Below are 22297 nucleotides of genomic sequence, written 5' to 3'. Positions count from 1 at the left end.
CCCAACATGTCTCTCCCTCGGGCACTGCTTATGTGGAGACAGGAGTGCTCGGTCCCTCCGCAGGCATCCTTGTGCTGTGCCCGGGGCTGCGAGGCTGGAGGGTCCCTGCAGGGTCCTGGGTCACCACAGCAAGGTCCTGAGCCACCACAGCAGGGTCCTGGGTCACCACAGCAGGGTCCTGGGCCACCACAGCAGGGTCCTGGGTCACCACAGCAGGGTCCTGGGTCACCACAGCAAGGTCCTGGGTCACCACAGCAGGGTCCTGGGCACCACAGCAGGGTCCTGGGTCACCACAGCAGGGTTCTGGGTCACCACAGCAGGGTCCTGGACCACCACAGCAGGGTCCTGGGCCACCACAGCAGGGTCCTGGGTCACCACAGCAGGGTCCTGGGTCACCACAGCAGGGTCCTGGGTCACCACAGCAGGGTCCTGGACCACCACAGCAGGGTCCTGGACCACCACAGCAGGGTCCTGGGTCACCACAGCAGGGTCCTGGACCACCACAGCAGGGTCCTGGCTCACCACAGCAGGGTTCTGGGTCACCACAGCAGGGTCCTGGGCCACCAGAGCAGGGTCCTGGGTCACCACAGCAAGGTCCTGAGCCACCACAGCAGGGTTCTGGGTCACCACAGCAGGGTCCTGGGCCACCAGAGCAGGGTCCTGGACCACCACAGCAAGGTCCTGAGCCACCACAGCAGGGTCCTGGGCCACCACAGAGGGCTCAGCACGGGCTGACCCGAACCTCAGGCATCGCCCCTGTGGAGGAGAGGGGGTGAGTGAGTGGGGAGACAAGGGATGGGGGAGGAGGACACGAGGGAGAACATGGGAGAATGAGGAAAGGTTCAAATGGGAGAGACAAAGGATGGACAAGGACACCAGGGAGAACATGGAGTGCAGGAATGAGGAAAGCCTTCAATGGGAGAGCCAAAGGATGGAGAAGGATCCAAGGGAGAAGATGGGGGGCAGGAATGGGGAAAGGCTCAAATGGGAGACAAAGGATGGGGGAAAAGGATACCAGGGAGAACATGGGAGAATGAGGAAAGGCTCAAATGGGAGACAAAGGGAAAGACAAAGGATAGAGGAGAAGGACAGGAGAGAGAACATGGGAGAATGAGGAAAGGCTCAAATGGGAGACAAAGGATGGGGCAGAAGGATACAAGGGCTAACTTAGGGTGCAGGAATGAGGAAAGGCTCAAATGGGAGAGACACAGAATGGAGGAGAAGGAGACAAAGGAGAACATGGAAAAATGAGGAAAGCCTTGAATGGGAGAGACAAAGGGAGAGTCAAAGGATAGAGGAGAAGGATGCGAGGGAGAACATGGGGTGCAAGAATGAGGAAAGGCTTGAATGGGAGTGACAAGGATGGAGGAGAAGGATACAAGGGAGAACACGGGGTGCAGGAATGAGGAAAGGCTTGAATGGGAGTGACAAGGATGGAGGAGAAGGATACAAGGGAGAACACGGGGTGCAGGAATGAGGAAAGGCTTGAATGGGAATGACAAGGATGGAGGAGAAGGATACAAGGGAGAACACGGGGTGCAGGAATGAGGAAAGCCCAGTCTCCAAGAAGGGAGGAGTGAGATGGAAAGGGAGCAGAAGAGGAGGAGAGGATGGGAAGCGAAGGCAGCTACAACAAACCACACGAGCTCACAGCACTGCAGAGCCACGTTGTCCTGCTCCAGGCACACCCAGGGGCTCTCCCAGCACTGCTCTGGCAGGCCTGGAATATCCCTTCTACCTGAGGAAAGGAGCTCAGAATCAATGGGAACCCTTTGTCCTGAGGCAACACCCACGAGGAAGCACAGACCAAAGAGTGACCTGATCTGGGTTACCTGATCTCTGAAAGGAGAGCAGGAAAAAAACAACAGCAGCAACACAGAAATCCTCTCTCCTGTTTTCCCTGGAATTAAAACACACTTTAATGCCTGTCACTGCACCGAGGGAAGAGCACTTGCTCCCAGAGTGTATTGGCTACACCTGAAAAAGCGATGGAAAACAAAGGAGCCATTCAGGGAACTCACCCTCAGCCCCATCCACAAATGGATCCTGAGATTCCAATTGCATTTGTTATTTAAAATGGTTTGCTAATTGCTTCAGTGAAAGCTTTTTGGCTTGAGGGTCATTTCCACTCGGTCTGAGGCAATTACACAAACTCACATGGTGCTGGAGAGTGGTGGAAAGCCAGTGGGGTTTTGTTTCTCTCCAGCTATTCGGTGACGTATGTGAGGAATACGGCACGTACCTCACCGGAGAATCCCAAATATCTGAGCGGAGCTGCCCCACTCCAGAGAATCCCAAATATCTGATCAGTGCCCCCTGCTCCACAGAATCCCAAATACCTGAGCAGAGCTGCCCCACTCCACAGAATCCCAAATATCTGAGCAGTGCCCCCGGCTCCAGAGAATCCCAAATATCTGAGCAGAGCTGCCCCTCCTCCACAGAATCCCAAATATCTGAGCAGAGCTGCCCTGCCCCAGAGAATCCCAAATATCTGAGCAGAGCTGCCCCACTCCAGAGAATCCCAAATATCTGAGCAGAGCTGCCCCAACTCCAGAGAATCCCAAATATCTGAGCAGAGCTGCCCTGCTCCAGAGAATCCCAAATATCTGAGCAGAGCTGCCCTGCCCCACAGAATCCCAAATATCTGAGCAGGGCTGCTCCAGAGAATCCCAAATATCTGAGCAGAGCTGCCCTGCCCCAGAGAATCCCAAATATCTGAGCAGAGCTGCCCTGCCCCAGAGAATCCCAAATATCTGAGCAGAGCTGCCCTGCCCCAGAGAATCCCAAATATCTGAGCAGTGCCCCCTGCTCCACAGAATCCCAAATATCTGAGCAGAGCTGCCCCTGCTCCACAGAATCCCAAATATCTGAGCAGAGCTGCCCCATTCCAGAGAATCCCAAATATCTGAGCAGAGCTGCCTTGCTCCAGAGAATCCCAAATATCTGAGCAGAGCTGCCCTGCCCCGCAGAATCCCAAATATCTGAGCAGAGCTGCCCTGCCCCAGAGAATCCCAAATATCTGAGCAGAGCTGCCCCACTCCAGAGAATCCCAAATATCTGAGCAGAGCTGCCCTGCCCCACAGAATCCCAAATATCTGAGCAGTGCCCCCTGCTCCAGAGAATCCCAAATATCTGAGCAGAGCTGTCCTGCTCCAGAGAATCCCAAATATCTGAGCAGAGCTGCCTTGCCCCAGAGAATCCCAAATACCTGAGCAGAGCTGCCCCACTCCAGAGAATCCCAAATATCTGAGCAGAGCTGTCCTGCTCCAGAGAATCCCAAATATCTGAGCAGAGCTGCCCTGCCCCAGAGAATCCCAAATATCTGAGCAGTGCTGCCCTGCTCCAGAGAATCCCAAATATCTCAGCAGAGCTGCCCCAACTCCAGAGAATCCCAAATATCTGAGCAGAGCTGCCCCAGAGAATCCCAAATATCTGAGCAGTGCCCCCTGCTCCACAGAATCCCAAATATCTGAGCAGAGCTGCCCTGCCCCAGAGAATCCCAAATATCTGAGCAGAGCTGCCCTACCCCAGAGAATCCCAAATATCTGAGCAGAGCTGCCCTGCCCCACAGAATCCCAAATATCTGAGCAGTGCCCCCTGCTCCAGAGAATCCCAAATATCTGAGCAGAGCTGTCCCACTCCAGAGAATCCCAAATATGTGAGCAGTGCCCCCTGCTCCAGAGAATCCCAAATATCTGAGCAGAGCTCCCCCTGCTCCACAGAATCCCAAATATCTGAGCAGAGCTGTCCTGCTCCAGAGAATCCCAAATATCTGAGCAGAGCTGCTCTGCCCCAGAGAATCCCAAATATCTGAGCGGTGCCCCCTGCTCCAGAGAATCCCAAATATCTGAGCAGAGCTGCCCTGCCCCAGAGAATCCCAAATATCTGAGCAGTGCCCCCTGCTCCACAGAATCCCAAATATCTGAGCAGAGCTGCCCTGCTCCAGAGAATCCCAAATATCTGAGCAGAGCTGCCCAGCCCCAGAGAATCCCAAATATCTGAGCAGAGCTGCCCAGCCCCACAGAATCCCAAATATCTGAGCAGGGCTGCTCCAGAGAATCCCAAATATCTCAGCAGAGCTGCCCCTGCTCCAGAGAATCCCAAATATCTGAGCAGAGCTGCCCCTGCTCCAGAGAATCCCAAATATCTGAGCAGAGCTGCCCTGCCCCAGAGAATCCCAAATATCTGAGCAGAGCTGCCCCTGCTTCACAGAATCCCAAATATCTGAGCATTGCCCCCTGCTCCAGAGAATCCCAAATATCTGAGCAGAGCTGCCCCACTCCAGAGAATTCCAAATATCTGAGCAGTGCCCCCTGCTCCAGAGAATCCCAAATATCTGAGCAGTGCCCCCTGCTCCACAGAATCCCAAATATCTGAGCAGAGCTGCCCCACTCCAGAGAATTCCAAATATCTGAGCAGTTCCCCCTGCCCCAGAGAATCCCAAATATCTCAGCAGAGCTGCCCCTGCTCCACAGAATCCCAAATATCTGAGCAGAGCTGCCCTGCTTCAGAGAATCCCAAATATCTGAGCATTGCCCCCTGCTCCAGAGAATCCCAAATATCTGAGCATTGCCCCCTGCCCCAGAGAATCCCAAATATCTGAGCATTGCCCCCTGCTCCAGAGAATCCCAAATATCTGAGCAGTGCCCCCTGCTCCACAGAATCCCAAATATCTCAGCAGAGCTGCCCCTGCTCCAGAGAATCCCAAATATCTGAGCAGAGCTGCCCCTGCTCCAGAGAATCCCAAATATCTGAGCAGTGCCCCCTGCTCCACAGAATCCCAAATATCTGAGCAGTGCCCCCTGCCCCAGAGAATCCCAAATATCTGAGCAGAGCTGCCCTGCCCCAGAGAATTCCAAATATCTGAGCAGTGCCCCCTGCTCCACAGAATCCCAAATACCTGAGCAGAGCTGCCCTGCCCCAGAGAATCCCAAATATCTGAGCAGTGCCCCCGGCTCCAGAGAATCCCAAATATCTGAGCAGAGCTGCCCTGCCCCAGAGAATCCCAAATATCTGAGCGGTGCCCCCGGCTCCAGAGAATCCCAAATATCTGAACAGTGCTGCCCTGCTCCACAGAATCCCAAATATCTGAGCAGAGCTGCCCTGCTCCACAGAATCCCAAATATCTGAGCAGTGCTGCCCTGCTCCAGAGAATCCCAAATATCTGAGCAGTGCCCCCGGCTCCAGAGAATCCCAAATATCTGAGCAGAGCTGCCCCACTCCAGAGAATCCCAAATATCTGAGCAGTGCCCCCTGCTCCACAGAATCCCAAAAACCTGAGCAGAGCTGCCCTGCTCCAGAGAATCCCAAATACCTGAGCAGAGCTACCCTGCCCCAGAGAATCCCAAATATCTGAGCAGAGCTGCCCCAGAGAATCCCAAATATCTGAGCAGAGCTGCCCTGCCCCAGAGAATCCCAAATATCTGAGCAGAGCTGCCCCAGAGAATCCCAAATATCTGAGCAGAGCTGCCCTGCCCCACAGAATCCCAAATATCTGAGCAGAGCTGCCCCTGCTCCACAGAATCCCAAATATCTGAGCAGAGCTGCCCTGCTCCAGAGAATCCCAAATATCTGAGCAGTGCCCCCTGCTCCAGAGAATCCCAAATATCTGAGCAGTGCCCCCTGCTCCAGAGAATCCCAAATATCTGAGCAGTGCTGCCCTGCTCCAGAGAATCCCAAATATCTCAGCAGAGCTGCCCCAACTCCAGAGAATCCCAAATATCTGATCAGTGCCCCAGAGAATCCCAAATATCTGAGCAGTGCCCCCTGCTCCAGAGAATCCCAAATATCTGAGCAGAGCTGCCCTGCCCCAGAGAATCCCAAATATCTGAGCAGAGCTGCCCTGCCCCAGAGAATCCCAAATATCTGAGCAGAGCTGCCCTGCCCCAGAGAATCCCAAATATCTGAGCAGTGCCCCCTGCTCCAGAGAATCCCAAATATCTGATCAGTGCCCCCTGCTCCAGAGAATCCCAAATATCTGATCAGTGCCCCCTGCTCCAGAGAATCCCAAATATCTGAGCAGAGCTGCCTTGCCCCAGAGAATCCCAAATATCTGAGCAGAGCTGCCCCACTCCAGAGAATCCCAAATATCTGAGCATTGCCCCCTGCTCCACAGAATCCCAAATATCTGAGCAGAGCTGCTCCAGAGAATCCCAAATATCTGAGCAGAGCTGCCCTGCCCCAGAGAATCCCAAATATCTGAGCAGAGCTGCCCTGCCCCGCAGAATCCCAAATATCTGAGCAGAGCTGCCCTGCCCCGCAGAATCCCAAATATCTGAGCAGTGCCCCCTGCCCCAGAGAATCCCAAATATCTGAACAGTGCTGCCCTGCTCCACAGAATCCCAAATATCTGACCAGAGCAGTGCCCCAACTCCAGAGAATCCCAAATACCTGAGCAGAGCTGCCCTGCCCCAGAGAATCCCAAATATCTGAGCAGAGCTGCCCCACTCCAGAGAATCCCAAATATCTGATCAGTGCCCCCTGCTCCAGAGAATCCCAAATATCTGAGCAGAGCTGCCCCTGCTCCACAGAATCCCAAATATCTGAGCAGAGCTGCCCTGCTCCACAGAATCCCAAATATCTGAGCAGAGCTGCCCTGCCCCAGAGAATCCCAAATATCTGAGCAGAGCTGCCCCACTCCAGAGAATCCCAAATATCTGAGCAGAGCTGCCCCACTCCAGAGAATCCCAAATATCTGAGCAGAGCTGCCCTGCTCCAGAGAATCCCAAATATCTGAGCAGAGCTGCCCCACTCCAGAGAATCCCAAATATCTGAGCAGAGCTGCCCCACTCCAGAGAATCCCAAATATCTGAGCAGTGCCCCCTGCTCCAGAGAATCCCAAATATCTGAGCAGAGCTGCCCAGCCCCACAGAATCCCAAATATCTGAGCAGAGCTGCTCCAGAGAATCCCAAATATCTCAGCAGAGCTGCCCCTGCTCCAGAGAATCCCAAATATCTGAGCAGAGCTGCCCCTGCCCCAGAGAATCCCAAATATCTGAGCAGTGCCCCCTGCTCCAGAGAATCCCAAATATCTGAGCATTGCCCCCTGCCCCAGAGAATCCCAAATATCTGAGCAGAGCTGCCCCACTCCAGAGAATTCCAAATATCTGAGCAGAGTTGCCCCACTCCAGAGAATCCCAAATATCTGAGCAGAGCTGCCCCACTCCAGAGAATTCCAAATATCTGAGCAGAGCTGCCCCACTCCAGAGAATCCCAAATATCTGAGCAGTGCCCCCTGCTCCAGAGAATCCCAAATATCTGAGCAGTGCCCCCTGCTCCAGAGAATCCCAAATATCTCAGCAGAGCTGCCCCACTCCAGAGAATCCCAAATATCTGAGCAGTGCCCCCTGCTCCACAGAATCCCAAATATCTGAGCAGAGCTGCTCCAGAGAATCCCAAATATCTCAGCAGAGCTGCCTTGCCCCAGAGAATCCCAAATATCTGAGCAGAGCTGCTCCAGAGAATCCCAAATATCTGAGCAGAGCTGCCCCAACTCCAGAGAATCCCAAATATCTGAGCAGAGCTGCCCCAGAGAATCCCAAATATCTGAGCAGTGCCCCCTGCTCCAGAGAATCCCAAATATCTGAGCAGAGCTGCCCTACCCCAGAGAATCCCAAATATCTGAGCAGTGCCCCCTGCCCCAGAGAATCCCAAATATCTGAGCAGAGCTGCCCTGCTCCACAGAATCCCAAATATCTGAGCAGTGCCCCCTGCTCCAGAGAATCCCAAATATCTGAGCAGAGCTGCCCTGCCCCAGAGAATCCCAAATATCTGAGCAGAGCTGCCCTGCCCCAGAGAATCCCAAATATCTGAGCAGTGCTGCCCCACTCCAGAGAATCCCAAATATCTGAGCAGTGCCCCCTGCTCCAGAGAATCCCAAATATCTGAGCAGAGCTGCCCTGCCCCACAGAATCCCAAATATCTGAGCAGTGCCCCTTGCTCCACAGAATCCCAAATATCTGAGCAGAGCTGCCACTGCCCCAGAGAATCCCAAATATCTGAGCCGAGCTGCCCTGCTCCAGAAAATCCCAAATATCTGAGCAGTGCCCCCTGCTCCACAGAATCCCAAATATCTGAGCAGTGCCCCCTGCTCCAGAGAATCCCAAATATCTGAGCAGAGCTGCCCCAACTCCAGAGAATCCCAAATATCTGAGCAGAGCTGCCCTGCCCCAGAGAATCCCAAATATCTGAGCAGAGCTGCAGCAAAACACAAACCTCCCTGCAAAGATGGCAGAGAAATAAAAATATACTGAGATCTGACTTGCTGGAGCACGGCTGGGAAAGGCAGGAGAGACCCTCCTGAGCTGGATAGACTTGAGGGATGGGCTGATCCCAATGGGATGAAGTTCAGCAAGGCCAAGTGCAGGTCCTGCCCTTTGGCCACCCCAAGCCCTGCAGCGCTCCAGGCTGGGCACAGAGTGGCTGGAGAGCAGCCAGGCAGAGGGACCTGGGGGGACTGAGGGACAGGAAGCTCAACAGGAGCCACCAGTGTGCCCAGGTGGCCAAGAAGGCCAAGGGGATCCTGGCCTGGATCCAAACTAGCGTGGCCAGCAGGCCCAGGGCAGTGACCCTTCCCCTGGACTCTGCCTTGGGGAGGCCACACCTTGAGTGTTGTGTTCAGTTCTGGGCCCCTCAGTTGAGGCAAGAGATTGAGGGGCTGGAGCGGGGCCAGAGAAGAGCAACGAGGCTGGAGAAGGGACTGGAGGTGGCACTGAGTGTCCTCTGAAACACCTCCAGGGACAGAGAATCCACCAGGTCTTGATCCAACCCCACTGGGATCAGCAGCCCAGGGCATGGAGTGCCAGAGTGATCCCAGTGGGGTTGGATCAAGGCTTGGACTTGATGAGCTCAGAGGTCTCTTCCAAGCCAAGTGAGAAGAGCAACGAGGCTGGAGAAGGGACTGGAGCACAAGTGCTGTGGGGAGAGGCTGAGGGAGCTGGGGGTGTTGAGCCTGGAGAAGAGGAGGCTCAGAGGTGACCTCAGCACTGTCTGGAACTGCCTGAAGGGAAGTTCTGGCCAGCTGGGGGTTGGTCTCTTCTCCCAGGCACTCAGCAATAGGACAAGGGGGGCTCAAGCTCTGCCAGGGGAAATTGAAGTTGGAGATGAGAAAGAAATTCTTTGCAGAGAGAGTGCTCAGGGATTGGAATGGGCTGCCCAGAGAGGGGGTGGATTCCCCAGCCCTGGAGGTTTTTCAGCTGAGCTTGGCTGTGGCACTGAGTGCCATGATCTGGTAAAGGGACTGGAGTTGGACCAAGGGTTGGACTTGATGATCTCAGAGGTCTTTTCCAACCCAATCCATTCTATGATTCCATGGCAGAGAAATAAAAATATACTGAGGTCTGACTTGCTGGAGCATGGCTGGGAAAGGCAGGAGAGACACTCCTGAGCTGCTGGGAAGAGGAGACTTGGCTGGAGATGGGAGGAAGGTGCTCCTTGTAAAGGTGTTCAACAGCCATGGGCATGTGTGTGGTCCTCATCCCAGTAAGGAAACTCTTGGAATAACCATTAGCCCCTGCCTTGCTCTGCTGTCGTGTGTTTTAAACAGGAAAGGCTGACAACTGACTGGAGCACAGGGCAGGACAGAGGCTCCTCCTGGGCTCTGTCATGCTCCTCATCACCTCCTGTCCTCAGGGGAGTCTGAAAACCTGAAAACTTATTTCTACTTCTGTTTTCCCATCTTCACTCTGCAATTAGTGCTGTTTGTGTTGTGGGGGCTTGGAATGACACCCATCCCAGGACACAGATGCAAGAGGAGATCTGAAAGATGATTCTTGCCCCAGTAATTACCACAGGAATCATGATTTGGGTTGGGAGGGGCCTTAAAGTCCACCCAGTCCCACCCCCTGCCACCTCCCACCAGCCCAGGTTGCTCCAAGCCCTGTCCAGCCTGGCCTTGGACACTCCCAGGGCTGGGGCAGCCACAGCTTCTCTGCCCAACCTGTGCCAGGGCCTGCCCACCCTCACAGGGAAGAATTTCTTCCTAATATCTAACCTAAATCTCCCCCCTTTCAGCTCAAAGCCATTAATTGAAGTTAAGGACTTTTCCTTACTAGACATAAACACTGGGAGGATGAAACCTGCAGCTTTCAGTCACAATTTCCACTTGCATATTTTAAATACTACGATTTTTAGCTGCTTATTTACGGTTTAAAATGGTCAAAGACCATCAGTGAGGTCTTGGGTTGCTCTGCCCAGTCACACCTGGGACCACTTGCCAGGTTTTCTTCTGCAAAGCCTGGACACACCACGACAGTGGCCTTGAAATTTGTGCATCCCCTGAGCCACCATGAGAAGCAACTGCCTGAGAAGGGAAAAAATAAGTCTCATCCTGGGCTGCTGTTTTTCCCTGTGACAGGTACAGGGAAGCAGCCAAGGGAGGGAAGAGGCTTGGGCAGGAATTCTGCCCTGGATGCCAAGATCAGGTCCGTGAGGACACATCCAACTGGTGGCAGCAACATCTGCAGTGTCACAGAACCACAGAATCACAGAATATGCTGGGTTGGAAGGGACCCACAAGGGTCATCCAGTCCAGCCCTTAGACCTGCACAGCCCCATCCCCAAGGGTCACACCCTGTCCCCAAGAGGATCATCCAAACCCTCCTGGAGCTCTGGCAGCCTTGGGGCTGTGCCCACTGCCCTGGGGAGCCTGGTCAGTGCCCACCACCCTCTGGGGGAAGGACCTTTCCCTGAGATCCATCCCAACCCTCTGGCACAGCTCCAGCCATTCCCTGGGTCCTGTCCCTGGTCCCCACAGAGCAGAGCTCAGTGCCTGCCCCTCCTCTGCCCCTCCCCAGGACGTTGTCCCTTCAATGAGGTCTCCCCTCAGTCTCCTCTCCAGCTGAACACACCCAGTGCCCTCAGTGCCCTCCCACGCTGCCCCTCCAGGCCCTTCCCCATCTTCACTGCCCTCCTTTGGACACTCTCTGATGGCTTCGTGTCCTTCCTTACATTGTTGTGCCCAAACCTGCCCCAACATTGCAGGTGAGGCCACCCCAGCTCAGAGCAGAGTGGGACAATCCCCCTCCTTGCCCATCTGGTGATGCTGGGCCTGATGCCCCCTCCAGGACAGGCTTGGCCCTCCTGGCTGCCAGGGCACTGCTGGCTAATGGCCAACTGGCCCCCCAGCAGCACCCCCAGGCTGTGGCACAGAGGGCAGAGCCATGGCCACAGCATGGCACTGCCCAGTCTGGGTGCTGCTCTGTGCCCATTCCCCCAGGGCTGTGGGAAGTGAGCTGGAAAACAGGGATGGCAGAAGGAAACTCTGCTGTGCTGGAGCCTCTTCTAAGTCAGCATTTTTCAGCATCTACTAAAGCTCAAGATTCCAGCCTTTAAATCCTGTCCCTGCTCCAAGGGCCGCCGACAGAATATTTTCTCCTGGGCTTCACACTGCTCATTTTCCTTGTTTTCCAGCCCTTGAACTGCTTCCTCAAGGCTGTTTTTCCTGTCCTTCCTGCACTTGTCTGTGAGCTGGGAGTGTGCCCCCTGCCCCGTGCCCTTCCCCTGCAGCCCGCGGAGCAGGAGCCGGGAGGGGTGCCCTGGTGTGCCCCGTGCCCTTCCTCTGCATCCCATGGAGCAGGAGCCGGGAGGGGTGCCCTGGTGTGTCTGTGCCCTTCCCCTGCAGCCCGCAGCACAGGAACCAGGAGCGGTGCCCTGGTGTGCCCCGTGCCCTTCCCCTGCATCCCGCGGAGCCGGGAGCGGTGCCCTGGTGTGCCCGTGCCCTTCCCCTGCATCCCGCAGCACAGGAACCAGGAGCGGTGCCCTGGTGTGCCCCGTGCCCTTCCCCTGCATCCCTCGGAGCCAGGAGCGGTGCCCTGATGTGCCCATGCCCTTCCCCTGCATCCCGCGGAGCAGGAGCCGGGAGCGGTGCCCTGGTGTGCCCGTGCCCTTCCCCTGCATCCCGCGGAGCAGGAGGTGGGAGCGGTGCCCTGGTGTGCCCCGTGCCCTTTCCCTGCATCCCTCGGAGCCGGGAGCGGTGCCCTGGTGTGCCCCGTGCCCTTCCCCTGCATCCCTCGGAGCCGGGAGCGGTGCCCTGGTGTGCCCCGTGCCCTTCCCCTGCATCCCTCGGAGCCAGGAGCGGTGCCCTGGTGTGCCCCGTGCCCTTCCCCTGCATCCCGCGGAGCAGGAGGCGGGAGCGGTGCCCTGGTGTGCTCCCTGCCCCGTGCCCTTCCCCTGCATCATCCCGCAGCACAGGAGCCAGGAGGGGTGCCCTGGTGTGCCCTGTTCCCTTCCCCTGCATCCCTCGGAGCCGGGAGCGGTGCCCTGGTGTGCCCGTGCCCTTCCCCTGCATCCCGCGGAGCAGGAGGCGGGAGCGGTGCCCTGGTGTGCCCCCTGCCCCGTGCCCTTCCCCTGCATCATCCCGCAGCACAGGAGCCAGGAGGGGTGCCCTGGTGTGCCCCGTTCCCTTCCCCTGCATCCCTCGGAGCCGGGAGCGGTGCCCTGGTGTGCCCGTGCCCTTCCCCTGCATCCCGCGGAGCAGGAGCGGGGAGCGGTGCCCTGGTGTGCCCGTGCCCTTCCCCTGCATCCCGCGGAGCAGGAGCGGGGAGCGGTGCCCTGGTGTGCCCCGTGCCCTTCCCCTGCATCCCTCGGAGCCGGGAGCTGTGCCCTGGTGTGCCCCGTGCCCTTCCCCTGCATCCCGCGGAGCAGGAGCCGGGAGCGGTGCCCTGGTGTGCCCCGTGCCCTTCCCCTGCACCCCGCGGAGCAGGAGCCAGGAGGGCCCCGCGAGCGCCAAGACCCCGAGCCTTGACCTTGGGGGAAGGAGGCGCTTTTGGAAAAGCAGCAGGATCAGGAATTGCAGCTGCGGAATTCCTGCGAGCCGCGCTGGGGGAAGGGCTCGGCTCCCAGCCCAGCGGGGCAAACACGGCCCCTGCCCAGCGGGGCATCCCCTCCGAGAGCCCGGTGTGCCCGTGCCCGGCAACCCGGAGCAAGGAGGGCACAGCCGGACGCTCTGCGGCCGCCCATAAAGTTTTCCATAACCTCACATCCCAGCGAGAGGATAATCCCAAGGAGCACAGACCCCCTCCCGGGGGGCAGCGGGGCACGGGGGGCCCATGGGCACATCTCAGGGCACGGCGTGACCTCTCCGGTCTCGTGCCTCCCTCGCTTGGGCCGCTTCCCGCTCGCTCCTTCCCAAGGAATTCGCTGTCCTTGGCAGGCGCGGCGGGAGCGGCTGACGCTGCCGGTTCGCTGTGCCAAGGGCACTTTCGCCGCGTGAACCCGCGGGCAGGGCGGGACGAGGGATGGTGGCACCGGTGCCAGCGTGGATGCCTCTCCTTCCCATCCCAAAAACTCGCCGAGATGGAAAGGGCTGTGGAAGGGGGTTAAAATCCAAGTAAAAAGAGAAAAGAGGGAACAAAAAAAAGAGCGAAGCAGATGACAACTGTTCCTAATTTCTACCTCGGGGCTGCAGACAGAATTCCCTGAAAGCGAAGCTCCTTGGCCGCTCCAGAGGCAGCGCCACGGGAAGGTAATAGGAAGCAGATGGGCCCTGCTCGGGGCCAAGAGGAAGGTTCAAGGTGCCTCCTAGTGCAGGGAAGAGGAATTTAACTGCTTTTAAAGATGCAGCGCCCGGCGGCTTCCAGGTTTCTCATCCAACTTTTGCAAATTATGAGCTCAGGTGTCCTTTTCCTTTTTTCCCCCCTCTTTTCTTTAGGGAGAAATAAATACAAACACAGACTTCTGCTTCCAGCTTGCCCCGGTGGGAGGAAATACTTGCAGTGCAACCCCCCCAACAAGCCCTTCCAGTGACATCTGCCAGACATGCAGTGGCTGGGAGCAGTGGGAGCACTGGGAGAAGTGGGAGCAGTGGGAGCACTGGGAGAAGTGGGAGCAGTGGGGACAGTGGGAGAGTAATGGAAACAGTGGGAACAGTGAGAGTGTGGTGGGAGCACTGGGAGCACTGGGAGCAGTGGGAGCAGTGGGAGCACTGGGAGAAGTGGGAGCAGTGGGAACAGTGGGAGAGTAATGGAAACAGTGGGAACAGTGAGAGTGTGGTGGGAGCAGTGGGAGCACTGGGAGAAGTGGGAGCAGTGGGAACAGTGGGAGAGTAATGGAAACAGTGGGAACAGTGAGAGTGTGGTGGGAGCACTGGGAGCGACACCTCAGTGGGAGCAGTGGGAGAAATGGGAGCACTGGGAAGCAAGGGGAGCACTGGGAGCAGTGGAAGCAACACCCCAGTGGGAGCAGCAGGAGCACTGGGAAGCAGTGGGGAGCACTGGGAGCAGTGGAAGCAACACCCCAGTAAGAGCAATGGGAGCACTGGGAAGTAGTGGGAGAAGTGGGAACAGTGAGAGAATAATGGAAACAGTGGGAGCAATGAGAAAGCAGCAAGAGCACTGGGAGCAGCGGGAGCAACACCCAAGTGGGAGCACTGGGTGCACTGGGAAGCAGTGAGAAGCACTGGGAGCAGCACCCCAGTGGGAGCACTGGGAGAAGTGGAAGCAACACCCCAGTAGGAGGAATGGGAGCACTGGGAAGCAGTGGGGAGCACTGGGAGCAACACCCCAGTGGGAGCACTGGGAGAAGTGGAAGCAACACCCCAGTGGGAGCACTGGGAGAAGTGGAAGCAACACCCCAGTGGGAGCACTGGGAGAAGTGGAAGCAACTCCCCAGTGGGAGCACTGGGAGAAGTGGAAGCAACTCCCCAGTGGGAGCACTGGGAGAAGTGGAAGCAACACCCCAGTGGGAGCACTGGGAGAAGTGGAAGCAACTCGCCAGTGGGAGCACTGGGAAGCTGTGGGAGAAGTGGGAACAGTGACAGAGTAATGGAAATAATGGGAGCAGTGAGAAAGCAGTGGGAGCAACACTCCACTGGGAGCAGTGGGATAAATGGAAGCAACACTCAGTGGGAGCACTGGGAACCAGTGGGAGCACTGGGAGAACTGGGAGCAGTACCCCAGTAGGAGCACTGGGAGAAATGGAAGCAACACCCTGGTGGGAGCAGTGGGAACATTGAGGGAGTAATGGAAATGGTGGGAGCAGTGATGAAACAGTGGGAGCATGGGGAGAAGTGGAAGCAACACCCCAGTGGGAGCACTGGGAGCACTGGGAAGCAGTGGGAACAGAGAGAGAGTAGTGGGAGCAGTGGGAAAGCCCTGGGAAAGCAGTTGGGAGCAGGACCTCACAGCTGCACCACCTCACCCCAACAGCATTTCTGGGCTATATTATTTTAATGAGTGTGTTAATGAATAAATGAAAATCACCAGCCCTCAATGTTACTTTTTTCCCCCTCCAAACCAGGGGCCTGGCCCCGCTGTGACCACACTGGGGTTATTGTGGTGCCACACCCCACAGTGTGGTCACCTTCAGCCCCAGCTCCCCCTTGAGCCTCCCAGGGGCTGAGCAGCTTTTCAGCCACGTGGCCATGAAGAGCAGCCCCTGCAAAGACCAGCACAGGATTTCTGCTCCTCCAGCCACTCCAGCCTGGGATGTGTCCTACCAGTTCAAACTTTGTGATTGTGGGGGAGAGCTGTGAGTACATAGAATCATAGAATGGATTGGGTTGGAGAACACCTTCGAGATCATCAAGGCCAACCCTTGGTCCAACTCCAGTCCCTTTACCAGATCATGGCACTCAGTGCCACGGCCAAGCTCAGCTGAAAAACCTCCAGGGATGGGGAATCCACCCCCTCTCTGGGCAGCCCATTCCAAGCCCTGAGCACTCTCTCTGCAAAGAATTTCTACCTGATATCCAATCTAAACCTCTCCTGGCAGAGCTTGAGCCCCCCTTGTCCTATTGCTGAGTGCCTGGGAGAAGAGACCAAGCCCCAGCTGGCCAGAACTTCCCTTCAGGCAGTTCCAGACAGTGCTGAGGTCACCTCTGAGCCTCCTCTTCTCCAGGCTCAACACCCCCAGCTCCCTCAGCCTCTCCCCACAGCACTTGTGCTCCAGTCCCTTCTCCAGCCTCGTTGCTCTTCTCTTCTCACTTGGCTTGGAAGAGACCTCTGAGCTCATCAAGTCCAAGCCTTGATCCAACCCCACTGGGATCACTCTGGCACTCCGTGCCCTGGGCTGGTGATCCCGGTGGGGTTGGATCAAGACCTGGTGGATTCTCTGTCCCTGGAGGTGTTTCAGAGGACACTCAGTGCCACCTCCAGTCCCTTCTCCAGCCTCGTTGCTCTTCTCTGGCCCCGCTCCAGCCCCTCAATCTCTTGCCTCAACTGAGGGGCCCAGAACTGAACACAACACTCAAGGTGTGGCCTCCCCAAGGCAGAGTCCAGGGGAAGGGTCACTGCCCTGGGCCTGCTGGCCACGCTAGTTTGGATCCAGGCCAGGATCCCCTTGGCCTTCTTGGCCACCTGGGCACACTGGTGGCTCCTGTTGAGCTTCCTGTCAATTAGTACATGATTTGCTCCACTGGCTTTATTTTTGATGGGAACCAAGACAAATGCAGTGGGGACTGGGATATGGGCTCAGGGGCCCTGCCAGTGCAATGAAGGACACTTGGCAGCAGCACTGCCAGATTTTTCAGGTTGCCCACCTTGCCCTGCACAGTGGGCTCTTCCCAACTGCCTGGGGTAACACCTGCCCACCATGGACACACAACAAACCTCACAGTGCCCGTAGCTCCTGGATGCTGATCCCAAAGTCATGTTTTCTGACCAAACAGCCCCTTCTCACCTGCTGTGGCTGCTTCATGGAGGCCCACAAGTTTTGACCATAAACTCTCAGCTGAATTTTGCTTTCACTCTTTCAGTGAAGAAATTTTCCCTAATATCCAATCTAAACCTCTCCTGGGGCGACTTGAGGCTGTGTCCTCTTGTTCCATTACTTGTTACCAACTCCCACCTGGCTCCACCTTCCTGACAAGGAGTTTAGAGAGTGAGAAGGTTCCCCCCTGAGCCTCCTTTTCTCCAGGCTGAGCCCCCCCAGCTCCCTCAGCTGCTCCTCTTCAGACTTGTGCTACAGAATCATAGAATTAAAGATTTGTGCATAGTCACAGAATGTCCAGGGTTGAAAGGGACCCACAGGGATCACCAAGTCCAACCCCTGGCCCTGCACAGACACCCCAACAATCCCACCCTGTCCCCCAGAGTGTTGTCCAAACCCTCCTGGAGCTCTGGCAGCCTTGGGGCCGTGCCCACTGCCCTGGGGAGCCTGGTCAGTGCCCACCACCCTCTGGGGGCAGAACCTTTCCCTGAGATCCATCCCAACCCCCTGGCACAGCTCCAGCCATTCCCTGGGTCCTGTCCCTGGCCCCAGAGCAGAGCTCAGTGCCTGCCCCTCCACCTCCCCTCGGGAGGAGCTGCAGCCCCCGAGGAGTCTCCCCTCAGTGTCCTCTGTCCCAGCTGCACAAGCCCATTGCCCTCAGCTGCTCCTCAGACCCTTCCCCATCTCTGTGTCCCACCTTTGGGCACTCTCCAACAGCTTTAGATCCTTCTGACATTGTGACCTCCAAACTGCCCCAGCACTCCCCATGAGGCTGCCCCAGCTCAGAGCAGAGGGGGACAATCCCCTCCCGTGACACCCAGTGATGCTTGAAACTGCTCCTAAATCACTTCTCCCCATTTCTACACCCCTCCCACCACTCACCTTGACCCTGCTCACCCCTGGGGACTGCACGAGGCAGGTCCCTCACAGTTGTGGGTTTGCTGGGCCAGGGGGTGTCACCCTCTGTGCCCCCCTGGGGCTGTGGGTGGGTGTTCTACGTGGGCACAGCCACCACCCCAGCTCCCAGCTCTGGGCACGTTCCTGCAGGTTTCTGAGGGCAGAGTAAAACAGCCCTGCTCGCCCATCACCCTGCTCCTCCCATGGCATGGGCTGAGGGGATGCAAAGCTGCCTGAGACCTCCCCAGCTTTCAGCAAGAGAACGTCCTGAGACTCCTGACAAAACACTTGGCTGGACTGCCAAGTCCAAAACATGCTGAGTTGCAGATGGCAGAAGTCTTTTTGCAGTCATCTTGCCAGCCCGACAGGACTTCCACTGGGAAGTCATTTCTCAGCTCTAGGGTAGCATTATGGGTTAAATCCACAAAACTCAGCAGTAACTGCTCAGGTCACTGCTGGGAGCATCTGCAAGCTGTGAAAAATGGGTTAAAGTCACAGGTCTGCAGAACAGAAAACAAGAGCTTGAACCGTAATCTGCTTTGCTGCTCCAAGCGTGGCCTCTCTGGGGGCACAGCGAGCAAGGAATTAGAAACATGTAGTTATCACTGTGCAGCAGAACACACAGCAGCCTCCAGCCACGGGGCAGCTGCTGCCTGCACAGCAACCCTTTCAGATCCCTCACCATGGCTTGGGTTGTTCCTGACACCAATCCCTTCCTTGCTGGCACCCATGGAGCTGAGAGGGGTCCCATGCCACTCCTGCAGCCCCCCTTGCTCCCAAGGGCTGTTTCATCTCACCCTGAGGACAGTTTGTTGCAGGAACCCACCCCAGTGACTGTGGGGTCCAATTTAGAGCTTGCCAGGGGGAGAGATGCTGCTTTCACACTGCTAAAACCACATCCAATCCCATCCAAAGGTGCCCACCGGCAGTGTGGGCAATCCAGAGCGGCGCTGCCAATCTGAACCTGAGAAGTGAGGGGTCTGCTCCAGGGTGTCCATCCCCCTGCCCCCTTGGTGCCAGCCTGGGTGCCAGGGGAACACCCTCCCTGCCTGCAGACCACCAGCTCCCTCTCCCAGGCTCTCTGTGCCGCCCTGGCCGGGCCCTGCTGTGCTCGAGCCGGGCACACCCTCCATCCCTTTGTGCAAGCAACTTCTCAGGGCCTTGGGCTCCCTCCAGCTCTGTGTGGGAGTAGTTTTTTTTCTAAAACACAAGAATTGTTTTACAGTCAAGTCCATTCAGTGAACTTGGTGAGGAAAGGACTGAATTATTCCCTTGCTCCCATCCAAAATCCAGCAGGCTCTTTAATTTTGCCAGCCAAGGACTAGAAGAAGCCCGTGAGTGAGTGAGGGCATGTGAGTGGAGAGCTGGGAGCACCGACCTCGCTCTGACACCGCCTGCTCTGCTTTCTGGAAATCCTATCTCTGTGTTACATAAGGATCTGGCCCTATCTGGCTGCTGGGGTCACTGCACTGCTCCAAGTGTGGTAAAATGCTCGGAGGTCCTCAGCAGGAGAGCTGGAGGGAAGTGCCAGCTCGGATCATCCTCAGGGAGGGGTGTTGGGCATGAGCAGGGTAAGCCCTGATGGAGCTGCTGAACCAGCCAGCTCCAGGCAGAAGGAAGGTGGGCACCAAACAACCCAGAGCTCCTGGCCTTGGACTTCTTTAGCTTTAAGGAGATGACTCCACCAAGCAGGTCCACTTTCAGACGGGACTTATGCAATAGTCTGGAGCTGCTCCATGTGACCCAGACTTGCTGGACCTCTGCCACCACTCTCCTTGCTGGCTCCAGCCAGGCACAAAGCAGCACAATTACGAAGAGGACCAAGCAGTCATTAACAGAGAGCGCATCTGCCCCACCGGACACGCATGTGCCGTGCATGGAAGGACACACGGGTCACCCACGTGCATGCAGGGCACTCCTGCAGCTGGTTGTGTGCAGGTGTGCATGGGGAGACACAGGATGTGCTCAGGGATACACACAGAACATGGATCACACAGCATATGGATCACATAGCACATGGATCACACTGTGTGCGTGGATACACACTGCACATGGATACACATGGATCACACTGCACATGGATACACATTGCACATGGATCACACTGCACATGGATACACACTGTGTGCATGGATACACACAGCACATGGATACACACAGCACATGGATCACACTGCACATGGACACACACTGCACATGGATACACACTGTGCACATGGATACACACTGTGCACATGGATACACACAGCACATGGATCACACAGCACATGGATACACACTGTGCACATGGATACACACTGTGCACATGGATACACACAGCACATGGATCACACTGCACATGGATACACATTGCACATGGATCACACTGCACATGGATACACACTGTGTGCATGGATACACACTGCACATGGATACACACTGCACATGGATCACACTGCACATGGATACACATTGCACATGGATCACACTGCACATGGATACACACAGCACATGGATCACACTGTGTGCATGGATACACACTGCACATGGATCCCACTGCACATGGACACACACTGCACATGGATACACACTGTGCACATGAATACACACTGTGTGCACATGGATACACACAGCACATGGATACACACTGTGCACATGGATACACACAGCACATGGATCACACTGCACATGGATACACACTGTGCACATGGATACACACAGCACATGGATACACACAGCACATGGATCACACAGCACATGGATACACATTGTGCACATGGGCACACACTGCACATGGACACACACAGCACATGGATACACACAGCACATGGATACACACTGCACATGGGCACACACTGCACATGGACACACTGCACATGGATACACACTGCACATGGATCCCACTGCACATGGACACACACTGCACATGGATACACACTGCACATGGATACACACTGCACATGGATCCCACTGCACATGGATCACACTGCACATGGATCCCACTGCACATGGATACACACAGCACATGGATATACACTGTGTGCACATGGGCACACACTGCACATGGATACACACAGCACATGGATACACACAGCACATGGATACACACTGTGTGCACATGGGCACACACTGCACATGGGCACACACTCCCTGCATGAGGACAGCACTCCCTGCAGGCAGGTCTGTGGTTGATGCCCACAGGGCCCTGTGTGCCACCAGGCACTGCCAATACCTGTGGCTATGCCATGCACAAAAGCCGTTTGTATGTCTGGCATCTCCATGTCTCAGTGGCTGCCTTCTGCCTTTGGGAACTACTCCTTTTCCCCGTGGGGTTCAGCACAGCCAGGAGAGAACCCACATCTCCTGGGCCTCCACACAAGCAGCTCTCCCCGTGCTCCTGCTGCTCCTCCTGCTCCTCCCAGCACGGAGCAACACCCTCTGCTGCGCTTGGAATGCCAGGAAAGCGCTCCAGGGTGTGGGAAAGGCCAGGAGCGCTCCCGGCTCGGGGCAGGCAGGGAAGCAGAGCCAGCCTTGCCCACCCTGGCAGGGTTGGCACCCGCAGCTCCCTCCGGCGCTGCCGCTGCTTGCACAACACAGCACAGATGGGGCTTGAAGAGAGACAAACACCCTCCTGTGCCAAACTCAGCTCCGCTCACCTGCGCAGCCACCAGCGGCTCTGTCCGGGAGGGATCTGCTCTGGGGAAGGGGCTGCGTGTCCCAGCTGAGGCAACAGCAGGTTTGGTGCAGTTACAGCTGACAAAGACCTGTCCCAGATCACACACACTCCCCTAAATGTGACTGTTCATCAGCCTGGCTGGAGGGCACGGCCACACCCCAAGCAAACAAAGAATCACAGAATCTCAGAGTGGTTTGGGTTGGAAGGGACCTCAAAGATCATCTCCTTCCTCCTGCCGTGGGAAGGGACACCTTCCACCAGGTTGCTCCAAATCCCATCCAACCTGATCTTGGACACTTCCAGAGATGGAGCAGCCACAGTTTCTCTGGGCAACATCTGCAGTGCTGTGCTGAGACCCTCTGACAGAGACATGTCTGGTCATCTGACTGGACGTGCTGGAGGGGAGGGCAAGGCCCCACAAACCCCCTCTCAGCACCTGCCACCCCACGTGCATCCAGCTGGAGCTGCAGGGACAGGAGAACCCCCCTGAGCTTCCCAATAAGAGCACCTGAGGTGAGTCCTCCTACCCAGAGGGGCTGTGAGAAGCCCCACAGGACCTGCAGTGAGCACAGGGATCAGCAGCTCTTTCTCCCACTGTGACACTGCTGGGCACAGCACCACCTACTGCACCCAGCAAGAGCCCAGTCCTGTCCAGGGGAAGGGATCCATGGCATTGCCCACCTCCAGCTCCCCTTGGCTGATTTGGTCCTGCTGGGCTGAATCAAAGTAGGGTTGGAAGGGACTCAAGGGGGTCTCTGGTCCCACCCCACTCTCTAAACACTGCTAAGCTTGACATTAGATCAGGATCACCCAGGTTGTCTCAGGGGACTACAGAAGGGGCTTGCAGGAAATGCAGGGAGCTGTGGAGTGGGACCCTAAGACAGCAAAGCCAGTTTGGACCTCACTGTCCTTCCTGGAAATCAGAACCATTCAGAGAAGTGGCATCCTGGTGATGCAGAGACAGGAAGAGGAGCTCTGGGTGGCCAGAGAGGTGGATTGTCCTGATGGGCTGTACCTGCTTCACTGCCTGCTTGGCTCTGTGCATCCTCAGGGCTGAGACTCAACCTGAGGCAGCACCAGCCCCACAGAGCACTGAGAGCA

At 56.6% G+C, this 22297-nt stretch overlaps 1 protein-coding gene across 1 annotated transcript in view; it reads right to left on the bottom strand.

Annotated features, from left to right (window-relative positions):
• Window positions 1-22297, bottom strand: part of ADAMTS10 (ADAM metallopeptidase with thrombospondin type 1 motif 10) — a 93097-nt gene that overhangs the window by 66445 nt on the left and 4355 nt on the right. Inside the window, exon 2 of the mRNA XM_071578194.1 lies at window positions 1-756. This exon is cut by the window's left edge and continues 144 nt beyond it. The gene's annotated coding sequence lies outside the window, so the exon portion shown is untranslated. The remainder of the gene's footprint in view (window positions 757-22297) is intronic.

Source organism: Pithys albifrons, chromosome 27 (genome assembly GCF_047495875.1).
Source record: "Pithys albifrons albifrons isolate INPA30051 chromosome 27, PitAlb_v1, whole genome shotgun sequence".
Lineage (NCBI taxonomy): Eukaryota > Metazoa > Chordata > Aves > Passeriformes > Thamnophilidae > Pithys > Pithys albifrons.
This window is presented reverse-complemented; position numbering and strand designations above follow the sequence as displayed.